The sequence below is a fragment of the Neoarius graeffei genome, chromosome 4 (genome assembly GCF_027579695.1).
Source record: "Neoarius graeffei isolate fNeoGra1 chromosome 4, fNeoGra1.pri, whole genome shotgun sequence".
Classification (NCBI taxonomy): Eukaryota; Metazoa; Chordata; class Actinopteri; order Siluriformes; family Ariidae; genus Neoarius; species Neoarius graeffei.
In genome coordinates, this window is record NC_083572.1 from 88,105,278 (window position 1) to 88,114,296 (window position 9,019).

The window sequence follows — 9,019 nt, forward strand, 5'->3', positions numbered from 1 at the left end:
ATATATATATATATATGTTTTATTTTATTTTTTTCCTTTTTTTCTATGATTATGGTTATTTAGTTTGGTTTGGTTTTGATTTTACTGTTACATGTTCAAAATAAAGATTTCAGTTTCAAAAAGTAATACTTCTGCCCGCCTTGAGGTTCTTGTCATTGCATTGAATAAAGAAAGAAAGCACAACTTTATTCATCACACACTTGTGAAATTCCTCTCTGCATTTAACCCATCTGAAGCAGTGAACACACACACATACCCAGAGCAGTGGGCAGCCATGATAGCAGCGCCTGGGGAGCAGTTAGGAGTTAGGTGCCTTGCTCAAGGGCACCTCAGCCCAAGGCTGTCCCATGTTAACCTAACTGCATGTCTTGTCTTTGGACTGTGGGGGAAACCGGAGCACCCAGAGGAAACCCACGTAAACACGGGGAGAACATGCAAACTCCGCGCAGAAAGGCCCCTGCCGGCTGTGAACCCAGAACCTTCTTGCTGTGAGGCGACCGTGCCGCCCTAATAATACAATAACGAATAAAACAATAAATATTACAACACTTTTATAACAGTTTGTCCTGATTATAATCTTGGATATTCACTGATTTTATTCACATGACATACAATATATTGCCAAAGGTTAGTCAAGTTTATTTCTATAGCGCTTTTAACAATAGACATTGTCGCAAAGCAGCTTTACAGAATTTGAATGACTTTAAACATGAGCTAATTTTATCCCTAATCTATCCCCAATGAGCAAGCCAGTGACGACGGTGGCAAGGAAAAACTCCCTCAGACTACATGAGGAAGAAACCTCGAGAGGAACCAGACTCAAAAGGGAACCCATCCTCATCTGGGTGATAACAGACAACATGATTATAACATTTTTAACAATTTTGACATGAAGTGTGTTTCGTTGATGTTATAACTTTTCACTGATGGAAACTTGAGTGCAAAACTGTTCATGACAACTGCAGTCCTAAAATTAGCAAATCAACTGTAGTCCTCAGCCATAAAAGCATTACTGTACCGTAAATGTCCAGAGTGTCTTCCAAGCGCGACTTTCAACTGTCCATATGGGGCCGTCCTCCACAGGAGCGATGTGATGAGACTCCAGCCAGACATAGGGCATCAGGACGGATCAGGCAGGTCCGAGGAGCAGAAGAGGTCAGCATCTTGATCTCAGGATTGACATGTACAGTGGTGCTTTTCTGCATAAATATGACCTAAAGCATCATCAGATTTTCACACAAGTCCTAAAAGTAGAGAAAGAGAACCCAATTAAACAAATGAGACAAAAATATTATACTTGGTCATTTATTTATTGAGGAAAATGATCCAATATTAAATATCTGTGAGTGGCAAAAGTATGTGAACCTTTGCTTTCAGTATCTGGTGTAACCCCCTTGTGCAGCAATAACTGCAACTAAACGTTTCCGGTAACTGTTGATCAGTCCTGCACACCGGCTTGGAGGAATTTTAGCCCATTCCTCCATACAGAACAGCTTCAAGTCTGGGATGTTGGTGGGTTTCTTCACATGAACTGCTCGCTTCAGGTCCTTCCACAGCATTTTGATTGGATTAAGGTCAGGACTTTAACTTGGCCATTCCAAAACATTAACTTTATTCTTCTTTAACCATTCTTTGGTAGAACAACTTGTGTGCTTAGGGTCACTGGTATAATTCAGAATTCATTGTTCCATCAATGATGGCAAGCCGTCCTGGCCCAGATGCAGCAAAACAGGCCCAAACCATGATACTACCACCACCATGTTTCACAGATGGGATAAGGTTCTTATGCTGGAATGCAGCGTTTTCCTTTCTCAAAGCATAAGGCTTCTCATTTAAACCAAAAAAGTTCGATTTTGGTCTCATCCGTCCAAAAAACATTTTTCCAATAGCCTTCTGGCTTGTCCACATGATCTTTAGCAAACTGCAGACGAGCAGCAATGTTATTTTTGGAGAGCAGTGGCTTTATCCTTGCAACCCTGCCATGCACACCATTGTTGTTCAGTGTTCTCCTGATGGTGGATTCATGAACATTAGCCAATGTGAGAGAGGCCTTCAGTTGCTTAGAAGTTACCCTGGGGTCCTTTGTGACCTCGCTGACTATTACACGCCTTGCTCTTGGAGTGATCTTTGTTGGTTGACCACTCTTGGGGAGGGTAACAATGGTCTTGAATTTCTTCCATTTGTACACAATCTGTCTGTCTGTGGATTGGTGGAGTCCAGACTCTTTAGAGATGGTTTTGTAACCTTTTCCAGCCTGATGAGCATCAACAACGCTTTTCCTGAGGTCCTCAGAAATCTCCTTTGTTTGTGCCATGATACACTTCCACAAAGATGTGTTGTGAAGATCAGACTTTGATAGAGCCCTGTTCTTTAAATAAAACAGGGTGCCCACTCACACCTGAATGTCATCCCATTGATTGAAAACACCTGACTCGAATTTCACCTTCAAATTAACTGCTAATCCTAGAGGTTCACATACTTTTGCCACTCACAGATATGTAATATTGGATCATTTTCCTCAATAAATAAATGACCAAGTATAATATTTTTGTCTAATTTGTTTAACTGGGTTCTCTTTATCTACTTTTAGGACTTGTGTGAAAATCTGATGATGTTTTAGGTCATATTTATGCAGAAATATAGAAAATTCTAAAGGATTCACAAACTTTCAAGCACCACTGTAACTCAGAGGGACAGATTTGGGGTGGGGGGAGAAAGAGAAAACACAGGTTGTTAGGTTTGCCCAATGTCACCTGAATAAGTAGAAACAGTATACATATTGCACTGAGTACAAGCAGGGACTCCGGCAAAACTAACTATGACAGCATAACTAAAAGGGGAGAGCCAGAAGGTAACACAGGCACGAGGGAGCCCCGGGACATAAAGCAGCAGCCACTATACCGTCAACAAACTCGAGTGAGCAAGCGAGTGGGGGACTGACAGCATCCATACATCCCAGTTTACCAAAACACTCTGTCTGAGGACCCTCCAGATCTACTCCTTTACCTCATAAACACCATTAACACAAGGCTTGACTAAACAGATATGTTTTCAGCCTAGACTTAAATGCTGAGACTGTGTCTGATTCCCGAACACTACTTGGAAGGCTGTTCCATAACTGTGGGGCTTTATAAGAAAAGGCTCTGCTCCCTGATGTAGCCTTCACTACACCTGATCATCACACCCATATGTGGTTCTTCCTCAAACTGCTGCAACAAAGTTGGAAGCATGCAATTGTATCGAACGTATTTGTAGGCTTTAGCATTATAATTTCCCTTCAGTGGAACTAAGATGCCCAAATCTTTTCCAGCATGACAATGCCCTTGTGCACAAAGCGAGCTCCATAAACACATGGTTTGTCAGTGTTGAAGTGCAAGAACTCCAGTGTCCTACACAGAGTCCTGACCTCAACCCCACTGAACACCTTTAGGATGAACCCAACATCAGGGCCTGACCTCACTAATGCTCCTGTGGCTGAATGAACACAAATCACCACAGCCACACTCCAAAATCTAGTTGAAAGCCTTCCCAGAAGAGTAGAGGTTATTATAACTGCAAGTCTAGAATGACATATTAAACAAGCACACATGGATGTGACGATAAATTGCCCACAAACTTTTGCCAATATTGTGTTTTATTATACCAAGGTGGAACATACAACTGTTGTCACAATTACAAGTGGTTAAAAACATAAAAATGGATTAAAGGAACAGTCCACCATACTTCCATAATGAAATATGTTCTTCTCTGAATTGAGACGAGCTGATCTGTACCTCTCCGAGCTTTGCGCGACCTCCCAGTCAGTCAGACGCGCTGTCACTCCTGTTAGCAATGTAGCTAGGCTCAGCATGGCCAATGGTATTTTTTGGGGCTGTAGTTAGATGCGACCAAACTCTTCCGTGTTTTCCCTGTTTACATAGGTTTATATGACCAGTGACATGAAACAAAGTTCAGTTACACAAATTGAAACGTGGTGATTTTCTATGCTATGGAAAGTCCGCACTATAATAACAGGCGTACTAACACCTTCTGCGCGCTTCGACAGCGCATTGATACTGAAGCGCGCAGAAGGTGTTAGTACGCCTGTCATTATAGTGTGGACTTTCCATAGCATAGAAAATCACCACGTTTCAATTTGTGTAACTGAACTTTGTTTCATATCACTGGTCATATAAACCTATGTGCTGAGCCTACAGTAGCTACATTGCTAACAGGAGTGAAAGCGCATCTGACTGACTGGGAGGTCGCGCAAAGCTTGGAGAGGTACGGATCAGCTCGTCTCAATTCAGAGAAGAACATATTTCATTATGGAAGTACGGTGGACTGTTCCTTTAAAGAGACATAAATACACATTACACGAAGGCAACATCAACATTACAGTTAAGCCAATAACTCTGAATACGTTGTGAGTTGAAATAAGTAGAAATCTGCTTTCTTCTGTGTTATACGTTTAAAATTCTTAAAATATGTGAATATGAAACATCAACAGAATGCCTTTTAAATTGGGATTTGTGCCACTCTGGGTGAAATTTTCTCAACATTAAAGACAAATCAAACGTGACTTAAAATGACAGCAATTAATTAAAATGCAATGTGCAGATTTTACAGCTTACCAAAGGCTGAATTCACTTCAGTAACAGGAAAAGTATGTTGTTTAACAACTCAGACAGAACAAGATCAAGTAAAAATAATGTAATGTAAATATTATGAATTAAATATATCCATCCATTATCTGTAGCCGCTTATCCTGTTCTACAGGCAAGCTGGAGCCTGGAGCAGCGGGGTACACCCTGGACGAGTCATCAGGTCATCACAGGCCTAACACGGAGACAAACAACCATTCACATTCACACCTACGGTCAATTTAGAGCCACCAGTTAACCTAACCGCATGTCTTAGGACTGTGGGGGAAACCGGAGCACCCAGAGGAAACCCATGTAGACATGGTGAGAACATGCAAACTCCACACAGAAAGGCCTTCGCCAGGTGCTGGGCTCAAACCCAGGACTTTCTTACTGTGAGGCAACAGTGTTAACCACTACACCACCGTGCCACCCCTGAATGAAATACAGTACTGTGCAGAAGTCTTAGGCACGTAAAGAAATGCTGTCAACCAAAAATGGCTTAAAATTAATGAAATGAAATGTTTCAACATTAAAAAATACTATAAACAGCAGTAAGCCATAATAAATGAAACAAACTCAATATTTGGTGTGAGACGACCTTTTGCTTTAAAAAAAATAGTAGTGTCAGATACGAGTGCAGTTTTATAAGGAAATGAGCTGTAGGTTTTACTGAGCATCTTACAGAACCAGCCACAGTTCTTCTGGACACTTTGACTGTCACACTCACTTCTTAATTTTGCACCAAAACCCAGCAGCCTTCATTATATTTTCTTTTTTAATCTGAAAAGTGCTCTCTTATGTAATACGCTGCTCAGATACAAACTTTAAATTTTGTGCTGGAAAACAAACGTTTGGACTCTAAAATGTTTTTGTACTGACTTGATAATGCAGAAGTCAGAAAATAGAAATCTATAACAAAGTTTGTATGAAAAAAAAATAGGGTGCCTAAGACTTTTGCACAGTACATTCAGAAAATAAAGTAGCTAACAAAAGTAAAAAATAATCTCATCTCATTATCTGTAGCCGCTTTATCCTTCTACAGGGTCGCAGGCAAGCTGGAGCCTATCCCAGCTGACTACGGGCGAAAGGCGGGGTACACCCTGGACAAGTCGCCAGGTCATCACAGGGCTGACACATAGACACAGACAACCATTCACACTCACATTCACACCTACGGTCAATTTAGAGTCACCAGTTAACCTAACCTGCATGTCTTTGGACTGTGGGGGAAACCGGAGCACCCGGAGGAAACCCACATGGGCACGGGGAGAACATGCAAACTCCGCACAGAAAGGCCCTCGCCAGCCGCTGGGCTCGAACCTGGACCTTCTTGCTGTGAGGCGACAGCGCTAATCACTACACCACCGTGCTGCCTGTAAAAAATAATGTAGAATTATTAATAATAATAATAGGGCGGCATGGTGGTGTAGTGGTTAGCGCTATCGCCTCACAGCAAGAAGGTTCTGGGTTCGAGCCCCGGGGCCGGCGAGGGCCTTTCTGTATGGAGTTTGCATGTTCTCCCCGTGTCTGCATGGGTTTCCTCCGGGTGCTCCGGTTTCCCCCACAGTCCAAAGACATGCAGGTTAGGTTAACTGGTGACTCTAAATTGACCGTAGGTGTGAATGTGAGTGTGAATGGTTGTCTGTGTCTATGTGTCAGCCCTGTGATGACCTGGCAACTTGTCCAGGGTGTACCCCGCCTTTCCAGCTCCAGCTTGCCTGCGACCCTGTAGGACAGGATAAAGCGGCTACAGATAATGGATGGATGGATGATAATAATAATAATAATAATAATTAAAGCCGCAAGCGGCCTCGACGGGCCCTCGCGCCAGCGGCCAAGGGGGGCGGGGGCATGCGTCCCCGCGAAAAACCTTCCGCAGCTTCTTCGGCAAGAGACATTACTCCCACAATGGCGACAAAGCACAGAATTGGACACATGGTAACAAAAGGGTCTCGCACTGTACGGCGCTCGGGGGGCGCTATAGAGGCCTTGAGGCCCGCCTGGATCTGGGCTTCTGGTTCTCAGTAGAGGTGGCAGTCTAAGAAAAAGGAGCCAAATTTCGTGCGTTGTCGACCATGGCAAGCGCCCCAATAAGGGTCTTGTAAAGAGTTTGCTTGCCAAGTTTGACAAATCAGAAGCTGCAATATCATTTTTGCCATAACCAGCACCCCCAGGGGCGAAAGTGCACAAAATTTGGCGTAGATGTCAGGTGAGCTATGAAGAGTTTGCGTATGAAGCTTGATGACAATTGAGTAAATAGAAGATGAGATATAGATTTTTGAAGAATACATTTTTTGGTTTTTCCCATGTCAGTAGGTGGCGCTATGCTGTACATGAGCGATTATGAGTTGGAAAAATAAGTGTCTACAACAGCAACGTACTATCACAAGGTAGTGGTGTGAAGGAAAAGCATTATGGAATTATTTACCAAAAACCCGTTTTGGAGCAATTGCGTCGGCCAAAAACAGCGCCCCCCATGGACGAAAATTCCCAAAATGTGGTATACATGACATGGGAGGTAGTAAGAGGGTGGCCGTGAAGTGTGACCAAATTTGAGGAAAGATTGGAGTTTTTGCCCAAAAATAGCGCCCCCAGTGGCGAAAGTGCACAAAATTTGGCGTATATGTCAGGTGAGCTATGAAGAGTTTGCGTATGAAGTTTGAAGACAATTGAGTAAAAAGATGATGAGATATAGATTTTTGAAGAATAAATTTTTTGGTGTTTCCCATGTCAGTAGGTGGCGCTATGCTGTACATGAGCGATTATGAGTTGGAAAAATAAGTGTCCACAACAGCAACGTACTGTCACAAGGTAGTGGGGTGAAGGAAAAGCATTATGGAATAATTTACCAAAAACCCGTTTTGGAGCAAATGCGTCGGCCTAAAACAGCGCCCCCCATGGACGAAAATTCCCAAAATGTGGTATACATGACATGGGAGGTAGTAAGAGGGTGGCCGTGAAGTTTGACCAAATTTGAGGAAAGATTGGAATTTTTGCCCAAAAATAGCGCCCCCATTGGCGAAATATCACAGAAATTGGGTAACATGTCAGAAGCCCAATGAGTGATCTGCGTGTGAAGTATGAGCAGTTTTGAGCAATTAGAAGATTTGTAATGAATTTTTAAGCATGTAAAATTTTGCATTGAAAATTGATTGACGTATAACTTCTGAACGGTTTATGCTACGTGAAACGTATTTAATAACTTTTGTCAGCCATGTCTGTAGATGATGTGTATCAATTTTGGTGACATTCCTATGAACGGTCTAGGAGGAGTTGCGCCGTCTTCGTGGCCATGCATTTTGCACAAAAGTGAAATTACCTCACTTCCTGTTGGGCGTGGCTAATGAATTGGCATTACATTTTTGTCCGGCTTAGTGAGATACATATGCGTACCAAATGGGATGCCACTACCACAAACTACATGGCAACCAGGCACCTTAATGCGGGAGGCCAAAATCACAACGAGTTAGGGGGCGCTATAGAGGCCCTGAGGCCCGCCTGGATCTGGGCTTCTGGTTCTCAGAAGCGGTGGCAGTCTAAGAAAAAGGAGCCAAATTTCGTGCGTTGTCGACCATGGCAAGCGCCCCAATAAGGGTCTTGTAAAGAGTTTGCTTGGCAAGTTTGACAAATCAGAAGCTGCAATATCATTTTTGCCATAACCAGCACCCCCAGGGGCGAAAGTGCACAAAATCTGGCGTAGACGTCAGGTGAGCTATGAAGAGTTTGCGTATGAAGTTTGATGACAATTGAGTAAATAGAAGATGAGATATAGATTTTTGAAGAATAAATTTTTTGGTTTTTCCCATGTCAGAAGGTGGCGCTATGCTGTACATGAGCGATAATGAGTTGGAAAAATAAGTGTCTACAACAGCAACGTACTATCACAAGGTAGTGGTGTGAAGGAAAAGCATTATGGAATTATTTACCAAAAACCCATTTTGGAGCAATTGCGTCGGCCAAAAACAGCACCCCCCATGGACGAAAATTTCCAAAACGTGGTATACATGACATGGGAGGTAGTAAGAGGGTGGCCGTGAAGTTTGACCAATTTCGAGGAAAGATTGGGATTTTTGCCCAAAAATAGCGCCCCCAGTGGCGAAATATCACAGAAATTGGGTAACATGTCAGAAGCCCAATGAGTGATTTGCGTGTGAAGTATGAGCAGTTTTGAGCAATCAGAAGATTTGTTATGAATTTTTAAGCATGTAAAATTTTGCATCGAAAATTGATTGACGTATAACTTCTGAACGGTTTATGCTACGTGAAACGTATTTAGTAACTTTTGTCAGCCATGTCTGTAGATGATGTGTATCAATTTTGGTGACATTCCTATGAACGGTCTAGGAGGAGTTGCGCCGTCTTCGTGGCCATGCATTTCGCACAAAAGTGAAATT